Source organism: Rhinopithecus roxellana, chromosome 4 (assembly GCF_007565055.1).
Source record: "Rhinopithecus roxellana isolate Shanxi Qingling chromosome 4, ASM756505v1, whole genome shotgun sequence".
NCBI classification, from domain to species: Eukaryota; Metazoa; Chordata; class Mammalia; order Primates; family Cercopithecidae; genus Rhinopithecus; species Rhinopithecus roxellana.
Window position 1 is genome coordinate 152,623,085 of NC_044552.1, and position 14,476 is coordinate 152,637,560.

The window sequence follows — 14,476 nt, forward strand, 5'->3', positions numbered from 1 at the left end:
CCCAAAAGGCAATTATGAAGTGGAAAATATGGACAGAAACAGCCATGTTAGTGCTCTGGACATCATTCAAAGGCATGCACAATCCAAGAATCATTCATACTTTAAAGACTGCTGACCTGCAGTAAAAACTGTAGGCCCTGTGGTGTTATGGCCTGGAGCTACTTCCAGTGTCCCCTGACTCTAGTACGTTGGTACAGAGGTCCTGACAGCTTCTCTTCTGCAGTTGCAGGGACTCACTCAACTTGGAGTCATGAGCAATAACCTCATCCCTCATCAATGGCATTTTGGGGGCCAGCAACTAGCAGAGTGCCGGCCAGGCTCTACTAGCCTGAGATTTCATTCAAGATTGGGGTAAACACGTTTCTGGCTGAAGATATGCACACGTGCAGTGGAAACTGGAGAAGGTCCCCATCTCTTCATAGCTCCCACTGGTCACTCCTTGGAAAGAGTCCTAGTGGAATGTAAAACCAAGCAGGTTTACATACTGAAACAGGCTTATAGTAATTAAACATCTTCCCACAACAAACACTGGCTTCCGGATCACGGTACTGGTGAATTTTGTTACATACTGAAAAAGAATAATGCCAATCCATCACATACTCTTTCAGAAAACAGAGAAGGAGGAAAAGCATGTCAACTTCTGTGAGTCTTGTATTAACCTCATGTCAAAGCCAACTAAGATGTCAGAAGAAAAGTACAGATAAATGTTGTTCATGAACATAAATGCAGTAATGCTTTTAAAAAATTAGCAAACCAATGTCAGTAATATGTAAAAAAGATGATACAATGTGGCCAAGTGGGATTTGTATCAGAAATACAAAGTTGATTTAATGTTACTAAATCAGTTAATCTAATAGAACCTACTAGTAAAAGTACAAAATAAAAATTCGTGATAAAAATTCTCAGCAAAGTAGAAGGACACTTGTTAACTTGAGCAATAAGGCAAAAGAAAAAAGGACCCAGATTTGATAGGAGGAACTAAAACTGTCTTATATTTTTTACAAAGGGAAACATCCTTTATGGAGAACATACAAAACACTTCACAAAAAAGGACACATGGTCAGCAAAACTAAATGGTATTTCTACAGAAAAATGAACAATCTGAAAGAAATTAAAATTCACAGTAATATCAAAAAATAAAATACGAAGACATTTAGCAGAAGTGCAAAATTTGTAAACTGAAAACTATGAAACATTGCTGAAAGAAATTAAAGAAAATCTAAATGAATGAAGACAGATTTACTCTTTGTGAATTGTCTGGATAACAATTCTCCCCAAATTGATCTATAATTTCAGTGAAGTCCTTGTCAAAATCCCTGCAGGTCTTTTTATAGACATTGATTAATTGATTGTAAAATGCATATGGAAATGCAAAGGATCTAGAAGAGTCATAATAATATGTTAAAATGAAGTTCAATATGGAGGAACTGCATCACATGATTAAAAAATTACCGTACGAACACTGTATGTTAGTTTGGTACTGCTGCAAAGATAGGCATACAAATCGATGAAACAGAATTGAGAATCCAGAAATAAATCTGTACACGGTCAACTCATTTTCAACAAAGATGCCAAAACAGTTGATTTTTGGAAAGGATAGTTGGTAGGGAACAATTATATATTCACACATTATATAAACACCAATAACTGTAAAGACTCTATACCCTTCTGTCATATCATAAGCTACATTAATTTAATATGAATCATATGCTTTATTGTAAGAGCTAAATTCTCAAATTTCTCAGAAAACAGTATGGTCTTTGGTGGGGTAAAGTTCTTATGTGTGCCACCAAAAGCACAATTCATAAAATTTTATAAAACAGTAAATTGCAGTTCACTATGAACTTGTATCCAGAACATATAAAGGATTCTTAAACAAAATAATAAGAATGCCCATTTTTAAAAAAAGTCAACAGATCTGAATATGAATGATCCCAAAGAGGATATATAAATGGCCAATAAAGGATGCTTAACTCAGTAGTTATTATGGAAATGCAATGAGATACTACCCTGTACTCATTAAAATAAGTATAAGAAAACAGACAATAACTGGTGTTGGTGAGCATGTGGTGAAATGGTAATCATTACACATTACTTTTGGGAAAGTAAGATGGTACAAGTATTTCAGAAAACAGTGTCGGTTTCTTAAAAGGTATACTTAACATACAACTGATGAGTTTTCCTCTTGAGAATCTACCTAAGGGAGAGGAAAACATGCCTGCATCAAGAAATGTGTATGAATCTTCATAGCAGCATTATTCAGTATAGCTACAAATTGGAAACAATTCAAATGTCTGTCAACTGGTGAATAAATGATACATTGATACTATGGGATACTATTACAAGCCCCATCAGACTAACAATGGATTTCTCAGCAGAAGAGCAAGGTAACAGGCAAGGAGAGAGTAGGATGATATATTCAAAGTGCTGAATTTTTTTAAAAAACTGTCAGCCAAAGTTACTATTATTTTATTACTATTAATAAATAATATTTTATTACTATTATTACTATTGTCAGCAAAATTATCTTTCCCAAGTGAAGGAGAAATAACGTCTTTCGAAGACAAGCAAAAGCTGAGGGCATTCATCATTCCTAGGCCAGTCCTACAATAAATGTTAAAGAAAGTCCTAAACTGGAAGCACAGATGACATTTACTATTATAAAAACATATAAAAGGATAAAACTCACTGATAAAGCAAATACAGAAATCAGAAAGAGAAAAGTCTCAAATGGAACCACTACAGAAAGCCACCAAACCACAATGACAAACAATAAGAGAAAAGCAAGGAACAAAGAATATACAAACAACTAGAAAACAACAATATGACAATAACGAGTTCCCATAGCAATAATAACTTTGAATGTGAATAGATTAAATTCTCTATTGAAAAGATATAGACTGGCTGAATGGAAAAAAAAAAAAAAGATACAACTATATGCTGCCTGCAAGACATGTACTTCACCTGTAAAGACACACATAGACTGAAACTAAAGTGATGGAAAAAGATTCTCAATTCAAGTAGAAACCAAAAGCTGGCAGGAGCAGCTATACTTACATCAGATAAAACAGACTTTAAGTAAAAAACCATAAAGAAAGACAAATAAGATCATATAAAGAGATCAGTTCATTGAGAGGATATAATAACTCTATTTATGCATGCAACACTGGAGTACCTTTATGAATGTTATATTCATAAAGCTAATATTACTAGATCTAAAGAGAGAGATACACTCCAATACAACGAGAGTGGGGAATTTCAACATCCCCCTGTCAGCAGTCAGCATTAGACAGATCCTCTAGGAAGAAAATCACCAAATAATCATTGTATTTAAACTGGTTTTTAGATCAGCTGGAGCTAAAGTTGACAGAGCATTTTATCTGACAACTGCAGAATACATATTCTTCTCATCAGCACATGGAACAGTCTTCAGGATATACCACATGTTAGGCCACAAAACAATTCTCAATAAATTTTAAAAATTTTGAAATCAAGTGTCTTCTCAGACTACAATAAAACTTGAAATCAGTTAAAAAAAGAGAGAAACTTTAGAAAATATGCAAATGCATGAAAATTAAACAAGATACTCCCGAATAACCATTGGGGTCAATGAAGAAATTAATATGAAAATCAAAATATTTCTTGAAACAAATGAAAATGCAAACCCAACACACCAAAACCTGTGGTATACAGCAAAAGCAGTACTAACAGGGAAGACAGTAGCAACAAACACCTACACCAAAAAAGTAGAAAGAGTTCAAATAAACAATCTAATGATACACTGCAAGGAACTAGAAAAGCAAGAATAAACTAAATCCAATATTAATAGAATGAAAGAAATAAATATCACCAGAGACCTAAGTGAAAGACTAAAAAACTATAAGACTAAAAATAACTAAAAGGATCAATGAAACAAAATTTTCGTTTTTGGAGAAGTTTACAAAAAAATGATAAACCATTAGCTAGACTAAGAGAGAAGACCCAAAGAAACAAAATCATAAATGAAAATGGAGACATTACAGCTGATACCACAGAAATACAAAAGATCATCAGAAACTATTATGCACAGGTATACACCAACAAACTGGAAAACCTAGAGGAAATGGATAAATTCCAGGCCACATGCATTCTACCAAGATTGAATCAGGAAGAAATAGAAAACTTGGACAGACCAATAACTATAGCAAGATTGAATCAGAAATAAAATGTCTCCCAATAAAGAAAAGCTCAAAACCCAGTGGATTCACTGTTGAATTCTGCCAAACATAATGAACTAATACCAATCCTGCTCACACTATTCCAAGAAATTGAAGCAGGGAGAATTCTCCCCAACTCATTCTACAAGGCCAGCATTACCCTGATACCCAAGCCAGACAAGGACACAACAAAACAAGAAAACTACAGGCCAGTATCTCTATCTCTGATAAACATAGATGCAGAAATCCTCAACAAAATACTAGCAAACTAAACTTAACAGCACATCAGAAAGGTAATACACTACAATCAAGTGAAATTTATACTAGGGATGCAAGGATGGTTTAAGATATGCAAATCAATATACATGATACATCACATCAGCTGAATGAAGAACAAAAACTGTATGATCATCTCATTTAATAAAATTCAGCAAACTAGGCAGAGAAGGAACATATTTCAAAATCATAAAAAACATATATGCCAAACTCACAGCTAATATCATACTGAATGTGGGAAAGCTGAAAGCATTTCCTCTAAGAGCTGGAACAAGACAAGGCTGCCCACTTTCACCACTCCTATTCAACATACTACTGAACGTCTGAGCCAGAGAGCATCAAGCAAGAGAAAGAAATAAAAGGCATCCACGTTGGAAAAGAGAAAGTCAGGTTGTCCCTCTTTGGAGATGACATGCTCTTTATATTTAGAAAAACCAGAAGACACCATCAGAAAACGTGTAGAGCTAGGCAAGTACGGTATAGTTGCAGGGTACAAAATCAACAACAAGTCAGCAGTGTTTTATTTATTTATTTATTTATTATTAATTAATTAATTTTTTTGAGATGGAATCTCACTCTGTCGCCCAGGCTGGAGTGCAGTGGTGTGATCTCGGTTCACTGCAAACTCCACCTCCCCGGCTCACTGCAAGCTCCACCTCCCAGGTTCACGCCATTCTCCTGCCTCAGCCTCCCGAGTAGCTGGGACTACAGGCGCCCGCCACCACGCCCAGCTAATTTTTTGTATTTTTAGTAGAGACGAGGTTTCACTGTGTTAGCCAGGATGGTCTCGATTTCCTGAACTTGTGATCCACCTGCCTCGGCCTCCCAAAGTACTGGGATTACAGGCGTGAGCCACTGCACCCAGCCAAGTCACCAGTGTTTTATACACCAATAATGAAATAGCTGAAGAAGAAATCAAGAAGCCAATCCCATTTAAAATAGCTATAAAAAATTATATATAATACGTAAGAATAAATTTAACCAAGGAGGTAAAAGATCTCAATAAGGAAAACTACAAAACCCTGAAAGAAAGAAATTGAAGAGGATAGAGGATACAAACAAATGGAAAGATATTCCATGCTCATAGATCAAAAGAATTAATATAATTAAAATAAGAATGTTGTCCAAAGCATTATACGGATTCAATGCAATCCTTATCAAAGTACCAATGTCATTGTTCACAAAAATAAAAAAAAAAATCCTAAAATTTGTATGGAACCAAAAAATAGCCAAAGCAATCCTCAGCAAAATGAACAACACCAGAGGCATCACACTCCCTGCCTTTATATTTTATTACAAGGCAATTGTAATCCAGACAGCATGGTATTGGTATAAAAATAGACAAACTGTACAATGGAACAAAATAAAGAACTCAGAAATAATTTCACATATTTATAGCCAACTGATTTCCGACAAAGGTTCCAAGGACATATGTTGGGGAAAGGACAACCCTCTTTGAGAAATGGTGCTGGGAAAATTGGATATCCATATGCAGAAGAATAAAGCAGCCAGAAGAAAGGACTCGAAATATTACAAACACATAGAAATGATAAATATTCGTGGTTATGGATAGCCCAAGTACCCTGACTCGATCATGACACATTCTATGTGTGTAAAAAATGCTTACATGTACCTCATAAATATTGAAAATAATATGTATCAATAAAAGAAAGCAATAAAAATGGTGAAGTATGAGTATATGCTTTGACATGGATGAACCTGAGTGAATTTGTGCTAACTGGAAGAAACCAGATGTAATTGACTATATATTATGTGATTCTGTTTATATGAAATGCCCAGAAAAAAATCAGTCTGTGAAGATGGGAAGCACGTCGATGACTGCTGAGCCCTCTGTGGGGGCAGGGGTTTAATGTACATGGTTATGAGGGAATTTTCTTTGATGAGGATGGAAGTGTTTTAAAACTGGACTATTATGATAGCTTCACAATTGTATAAACATACTAACACTGAATTCTGTATACTTACAGTTGGTGAACTTTATGGTATGTAAATTAATCCTCGGTCAACCTGTTGATGACAAAAAGCAGTGACGTATCACTGCATACCTCTTGCAGCGGCTAAAATTAAACACAGTTACTATCCCAAGGGTTGTCAAGGATGTGGAGGCCCTGGACTTTTCAAACATCGATTGAGGGAATGTAAAATGCTATCACCCATTTGGAGAATAGCTTGGCAGGTTCTTCAAAGTTATGTAGACACTGAGCATATGAGCCCCATTCATTCCTCTTGGCGGTATTTGCTGAAGATAAATGAAGGCCTGTGTTGTTGCGGAAAACTCATACAGGAATAAAACTGGAAACAACTCAGGTCCACCAAGAGATGAATGGATAAACTGTGGTATATTCATGCAATGGAATGCTACTCTTCAATAAAAAGAATAAATTATTGATACAGGCAACAGTGTGGGTGAATCTCAAAACAGTTACACTGAGTGAAAGAGACCAGACAGAAAAGAGGACTGTACTATGCTACTCTATTTATACAACACTCTAGGCAATGCAGTGTAATATACAGTGACAGAAAACAGATCGGTTGTTGCTTGGGATGGCAGTTGGCAGGGATTCTAATGGATCTGTGGAAACTTTTGGGGGTGATTTATGTGTTATTTCAGTTGTGGCAGTGGTTTCACATGTGTATGTGAACTTTGCAACCTTTTAACTTTAAATATGTGCATGTCACTTTGTCAAGTATACATTCATAAATTTTTTTTTTGAAAATACAAGTAATGGCCTTTTAAAATACTACTTTCCAGTTTCGGAACAGTCTGTTTCTTCTGGGCTTTGGGTAGAAATATTCCTTGAAGCATATCCACATAAGTTGAAATGCAAGTGGTTTGTTTTAATTTATGTACTTTTGGTTTTTGAGGTGGTTTATTTGAAGTTAAACATCGTTTCATTTTAGGTGACATTTTGTATCACCTCAGAATTTGCTGATAAGACTTTAAAATATGTGTAGGATTTTCAAAGCCTTTTTCTAAGACACTAAAAAATTAAAATATTTGTATTACCCTGAAAGTCTCCAAAACAATAGGGCCCATCAGTAAAACCTGATAGTTCCCAAGACGTGTGTAGTCAAGTGTTTAGTTGAAAAATGAAGTGGAAAGGAAAAAGAAAAGGGGGAGCTAAAAATCATTCAGTGGTGATTATGTGATTTTTTGAGCCATTCAAGTTAGTGATAGGGATCTGGACAAATCCAGCAGGAGATAGGCTGAAACTCTGATGATCGTAGAACTTCTGGAAGAAACTTGCTGGACTTGGGCTTGGTGTAGTTGGACTCTGGGGTGTCTGTCTTCCAGGTGGAACATGACAGTGGGAGTCTCATGACGAGCGCATACAAGGGGAAAAGGAGCATTAATTTACAAGTACTGTGTTAGCTTATTTAATCCTCACAACAGAACTGAGGGGTAGGAAGTCTGGCAAGTTGGTCCTTTGGTTTCTAAAGCGCTTCCTCCTTGTACTGTGTTACTGTATAGTCAGTCTGCTCCAAGCTGAACTCTAGCTAGCCTTGACTGCAGGAACAAAGTGAGTAGGACTTCTTCTTCTTGGAATAACTTCTACCCAAACCCAGAGCCTTGTAAGTGTTACTACCCAACATGGCTGAGCCCTAACCAAGCATGTTGGGATATAGGACAAAATTTCAACTCCAGCATGAAACACAAGTACAAGGTAGGGAAACAGAGATAAAAATCTAGTTGTAAGGCAGCAGGTTGGCAGGTAGTTTCAGCCAACCAAACTCTTTCCAGGGATCACCAAATGATGTGTTTGAGAAGTATAAATTCTAAACATCAATTGCTAAATGGGTGAAGACTGCTCAATGCCTCCTGAGCTGATGATTACTGATTAGAAGGAAAACAGGCTGAGCTTCTAGGACAAAGACATCAGAGAATGCAATGGAAAGTAGGGCTAAGAGATAAGTCTTTGATTATTATGGCAGTATTTCAAGTGTACTATAATGAACCAGAGAAACCAATGTGTTATTTATAGCTGGTGTGAGTAAAAATACTCTACAAATAAAAAGCTGTGAATACATGGAATCATTTTATAATTTTTTTGAATGACAGGTAAGGCACATGGCCTTACTTTAGCTTAAAATCCTTGAAACCAAGTGTCAAGGCAAAGCCTATTAGTACCAGAAGTTTTAGGGAGATTGCGTACCTTTCAATCAAAGATACACTCTCAAGAACAATTTTTCTTTTCACCATATCAGACATGGCACTGTTACTTGGAAATAGTATGTTGGATGTGCCCACAAATGCTTATTTAGCCAATATTACTGTTCATCTGTACTTATTTTCTATTATACACTGTGTAAAATCTCCTCTATAGAAAAGTAACCTCTGTTGGTAACTTTCTTCTTTTAGGAGAATATTCAACGTTTTTAAAGTAGGGAGAATATTGAATATATACGTGCCAAAATATTTATCACAACATTGCTTACAGAGATAGAATACTGAAATCAACCTAAATGTCCATCTAAAGGGAAATATTGAATAAATTGTGATATCTTTATTGTATGAAATGTTATACATATATTCAAAAAATTGAGTTGGAACTCTGTGGTCTAGAAAGGAATGTGAAATTCTAAGTGACAAAATTAATCTGTAATATAGCATTATAGTACAGTGCCATTTCAGTGGGGGGGAAAAAAAACAAAAAAGTACTTATATAGTTATGTTAATATGGGAATGGAAAAAAGTGGGAAAAGACATTCCCCAACAGGAACACTGGCTGCCAGTGGCTACCATGAGTGGAGGCAGTGTAGACTTAGAAAATACAATTGAAAAATAAGAGAAGTAGTATTATTTTTTTCACTACATATTTGGTATTGTTTTATTGTTTATATATTTATGTGTGTTACTTTTAGAATATTTGAAGAATTTTATGGTTTTTTTTCTTAGAATTCAGAATTTAAAATGCTTTGTGTACTGATCAGCTTTTCAATGCAACCAATTTGTGACCTGATCATGGTGAAATCAAACTGGAGTTCATGTGATCCTTCTGAGATTATATATAAGATTTTTTTTTTTTTTTTTTTTTGAGATGGAGTCTCGCTCTGTCGCCCAGGCTGAAGTGCAGTGGCACGATCTCAGCTCACTGCAAGCTCCACCTCCCGGGTTCATGCCATTCTCCTGCCTCAGCCTCCCGAGTAGCTGGGATTACAGGCGCCCGCCACCTCGCCCGGCTAGTTTTTTGTATTTTTTAGTAGAGACGGGGTTTCACCGTGTTAGCCAGGATGGTCTCGATCTCCTGACCTCATGATCCACCCGTCTCGGCCTCCCGAAGTGCTGGGATTACAGGCTTGAGCCACCGCGCCCGGCCTATATATAAGATTTTTAAAATGTATATTGTTTTCTCTGAGAGAAGGTCTATGGCTTTGCCTCAAAATAATTTAGGCCCCCAAAATAGTTTTGGGCAGTTTTAACTATAATAAGACAACAGACGTATTTAATTATACCAAGTTTTAATATGTTGGAGACCACCGACCGATTAACTTTGTACTGTCAGTTCAACTCATTTGTATGCAGAACTCAGGCAAAGCTTATAGTGACCTAGCTGCATATTTATTTGAACTTCTTTTAAAATATCATCTTAGTAATATTTTGACTCTCATCATCATTTTATTTGAAAGTTGAATCAGTGTATATTTAATCACAAAATGACACACAGTGGTTGGCTTATTGTATGTTTGGATGTTTCTTGTTATAAGAAATGTGAGTAGTTATATATTTATTGATTTAACTTTTAAAGAAGAAAATTTGTAAATATATTTGAACCTTTTTTTTGAATTTGTGAGGCAATGTATTTTTTATTATTTGTTGGCTTTATCATGAGATGTTTCATAATTTATAACATTTAAAGTAAATTTTTAGTAGTAAAACACTTATCTTTGGGTTTGGTTATAGGTAATAGAAAACAATGGAAGGTAGAAAGAAACACATTAAGTGACTCACAAAATCATTAGAAGGACTCGAGGGATCATCTCTAGGCAGAGCTACGAAGAGAAGCTTTCAGGCCTCAGAATTTCACATCATTGGCTGTGACTGCGGAAGTTGCTCCTTGTCTGTAGGAAGCCCAGGAGTCTGGTGGCTGTGGATTGATACTCCTCAGGAAAGTGGGAACCGCAGGCCCTGCTTTCTTCCCACTTAACTCAGTTCTGAATTCAGTCTCACCTTAGTAGTAGTACCTGATAAGATGCTAGGAAATCTGAAAATGTAGTTTTTAGCTTTCCAGCCTAAGCGGAACAAAAGGGAGCTCCCAGAGGAGGTTGGAATGTATGTTAAGCCAATTATGATATCTGCCACCGTATTTCTTTTAATCTATTTAATATATGAGGTTTCCACGTAAAGTCTTACTTGGAAATAAAAGCTAGTCCTATTGAGAAACATTTGAAAAATCAGTTGCAAAATTTAAATCACAGTGTTCAGTACCAAAAGCTTTAGATTTTCTGATAGTAAATGAATGACTGTCTCTAAGCACATTGACTTGAACCCCAAGAAGCTGTTGTTGTGGCTACAGCTGTGCTGGAGAACCGTAGTGAGTCTTAGAGACCTCAGCATATTGGGCCGGGATCATGCTAGAGATGAAGAATGTTCAGTCATTTATCTAAGTTAATGATGCTGGAATTTATTTTTAAACAATTCTGAATATTTAATGCTATCATGGTTTTTTTATACTTTTAATAAATCTATTAAATATATACTATATATAAAATATAGTATAGATTTATTAGATACATTAAATATATATGTATTTAATATATGTATTTAATAAATCTATAATATAGTTTAAATAAATCATCATGATACTGAACTCTAATGCATTTTACTTTAACCACATGACCTCTTTTCTCTCTTTAGTGGTTATCTTCTCAAATTTTCCAAAATGGTATTCTAAAAAAGTTATTCCTCCTTAGGCTATAATTGTTTATATATATAAATTTTATATATATAAAATTTTTTTATATATATAAAATTTATATATATAAATTTTATATATATAAAATTTATATATATAAAAAACAATTTTATATATATAAAAAAAGACATATAAAGGTTATATGTCTACTTGGTAGGATTCTAGAATTACTCCCTGTCATCAGTTTTATAGATTTTTAGAGAGCCACAAGTAGCAGTGCTTTTGAATTATATAGCCTTTTCCGCAAATAAATGTTTAATTCACTTTTGTAATTGATTATAATTAACAAATGCCAAAAAAAGAATTTTATGGCAATAGTTTTGGCTTTCTTTGTGGAAATACAGTAGCAAGATTGACTTGGATATGCAAAATAACATAATTTTATTACCTAATCTTATTCTGCTTTTGGGTTATATTTCCCACTGTTAGTGGAAAACCATCTTATCCATAAAGATCTTTCAGTTACTTATTTTTTTTTGCATTAAGTTCATTTCTTTTGGATACTTGGTCTTTTAGATACTTAGTCTTGGGTAAATATCTAAAACTAGGATTTCAGAAAGTACCAAACTATTTTCCAGAGTTGGTTGGTCTAAGAGTTCCTGTCTTTAACGGCTTCTTTCTAACTTTTCTTTGTTCCAGTGAACAGGTGGATAGATTGGGAAACTTAGGGAGCGTCATAGTAGTGAAGAAAAGGAGGCTTTGGCTTTTCAAGGTTGATTCTCTGGGTTCTTATTGAATCTAGTGCCAAGTTTCCCAGGCCTGTTATTTCTTGATGGGCAGAGACCTGTGGCTGTCCTTGCCCAACAGGCCTCTGCGTGAACTCTTGTTCTTCCTGCTGGCCCCTTAAGTTTTGCTGAAAACTCCTTATTGCCAGAACAACTCCATCGTTCCCTGTGCAGACTGCATTGGTTTGCTTGCCATCCAGCCCCCCGCATTCTTCCATGTGGATGTTGATGCTGTGCAGAATAATTCGAGGTGGTTTTAAGAGGAAGGAATAATATTAGTCACGTTGAAAAGTTCTTAGTAAATGTGGAGAAATAACCTTGAGGTTGTTTGTGGCTGTGAAAAGAATTTTACGGCATGAAGGACACGTGAACATCTCTCCTGCTGCTGCCCTCAGCTGGTGTTGAAGCGTGGGTCCAGGAGCACACCCTGGGCAAGATGGGATCTTGAATGGAAACCCAAGCCAAGAGTGGAAGAAAGAAATCATGGGGCTTGCTTCCCATCGAGTTCAAGCCTAAGGAGAAGACATACTTTTCTTGTTTCTTTGTTTAATCAGCTTTATAGAGGTATAATTTACACACAATAAATCTGATCAAGTGTATAGTTTAATGAGTTTTGATGCATGTATACTATCCTGTAACCACCATCCCAATCAACGTTTCTGTCATCTCAGAAAGTCCCTATATACCTCTCTGCAGGTAATGTTCCCTCCTACACCCTACACCCTCCTTTAGTTCCTGGCAACCTCTGATCTGCCTTTTGCCATTATAGTTTGTAGAATTTCCTGTAAAGACACTCATGTAGTGTGAAGCCATTTGCGTCTGCTTTCTCTCACTTAGCATGATGGTTGTGGGATTTGCAGAGGTGGTTGTGTGTTTCGGTACATTCTTCATTTTCGTGGCTCCGTAGTATCCCTTTGTTCAGATATGCCACACGTGTAACAATGTACTGTAAAATCCCATTGCTTCACATTCTTTTAATTTTCTCTATTCTAACGGATACTCGGTAATATCTCTTTTTGTTATAATTTGGATTTTCCTAATAACTAAAAATATTAAACATTTTAATGAGTTTTTCATTCCTATATCTTCATTTGTGAAGAATCTATTCAAATCTTTTGCTGCTTTGTAAATTTGAGTCTTCATCCTCTTAGTATTGAGTTGTAAGAAAACTTTATGTATTTTAATTATAGGTCTTTTGCCAGATACATATTTTGAAAATACTTTCTCCCAGTCTGTGGCTTTTATTTTCTTAACAGTGTCTCTTGAAGAGCCAAAGTTTTTAAATTTGATAAAGTCTGTTTTATCAATTTTTTCTTTGATGATTTGTGTATTTTGTGTCTACTGTAGGAAATCATTGCCTAACTCAATATATTCTCCTATTTTCTTATATACATTTTACAGTTTTCACCCTTATGTGTTCATCTGTTTATTTCACGTTAATCTTTATATATCATGTGAGGTAAGGGTTAAGGTTAATTTGTTTATGAATGTCCATTTCTTCCAGCACCATTTGTTGAAAAAGCTTATCCTGTTTTCATTGAATCACTTTGGTATCTTTGCCTAAATTCACATACATGCATATGTCTATTTCTACATTCTGTTTCGGTTCATTGATTTGCATGTCTCTCATTATGTCAGTACCACACTGTTTTGATTAATGTAGCTGTGTAGGAAGTCTTGGAATGTAGCATAACTTCTGCAACTTATTTATTTTCAAAAAATGAACTGCTCATCTGGGTCATTTACATTACCATATACATTTTACAGATACCTTGTCAAGTTTGGCAGAAAGCCTGTTGAGATTTTGAATTGCCTGTATTTACTCTACAGATCAAGTTGGGGAAAATTGATAACAATTCTGATCCTTAAACAGGATATACTTAACTATTTATTTAGGATTTGAAGTTCTCTTACCATGCATTTTGTGACCTTACTAAACTCACATATTCATTCTAGTAGTTTTTTGTAGATTCCTCAGGACTTTTTTTTTTTTTTTTTTGTATTTTTAGTAGAGAGAGGGTTTCACCATGTTAGCCAGGATGGTCTCAATCTCCCGACCTCGTGATCCGCCCGCCTTGGCCTCCCAAAGTGCTGGGATTACAGGCGTGAGCCACCGCACCTGGCCTCCTCAGGACTTTTTACCTAGGTGATCATGCCATCTCTGAATAGTTGTTGTTTTTTTTTTTTTTCCTTTTTGATCTATGTTGGATACATAATACCTATTATATATAATGTTAAATATATGTAATTTGTATGTATGTGTGTGTGTATGTATATACAGTTTTTAAAATTTTACTGAAAAGGATAGTGGTGAGAATATTGAATAATGTTGAATATAATTTGC

The 14,476-nt window shown here is 35.3% G+C and overlaps 1 protein-coding gene across 9 annotated transcripts in view; it reads left to right on the top strand.

Annotated features, from left to right (window-relative positions):
* Positions 1–14,476, top strand: part of PDE10A (phosphodiesterase 10A) — a 362,722-nt gene that overhangs the window by 170,062 nt on the left and 178,184 nt on the right. Inside the window, exon 1 of one of the 9 annotated variants that reach the window (XM_030929476.1) lies at positions 12,344–12,696. The exons of the other annotated variants lie outside the window; for them this stretch is intronic. The gene's annotated coding sequence lies outside the window, so the exon portion shown is untranslated. Of the gene's footprint in view, positions 1–12,343; positions 12,697–14,476 lie in introns of those variants that run through there. 9 annotated transcript variants of the gene reach the window in all.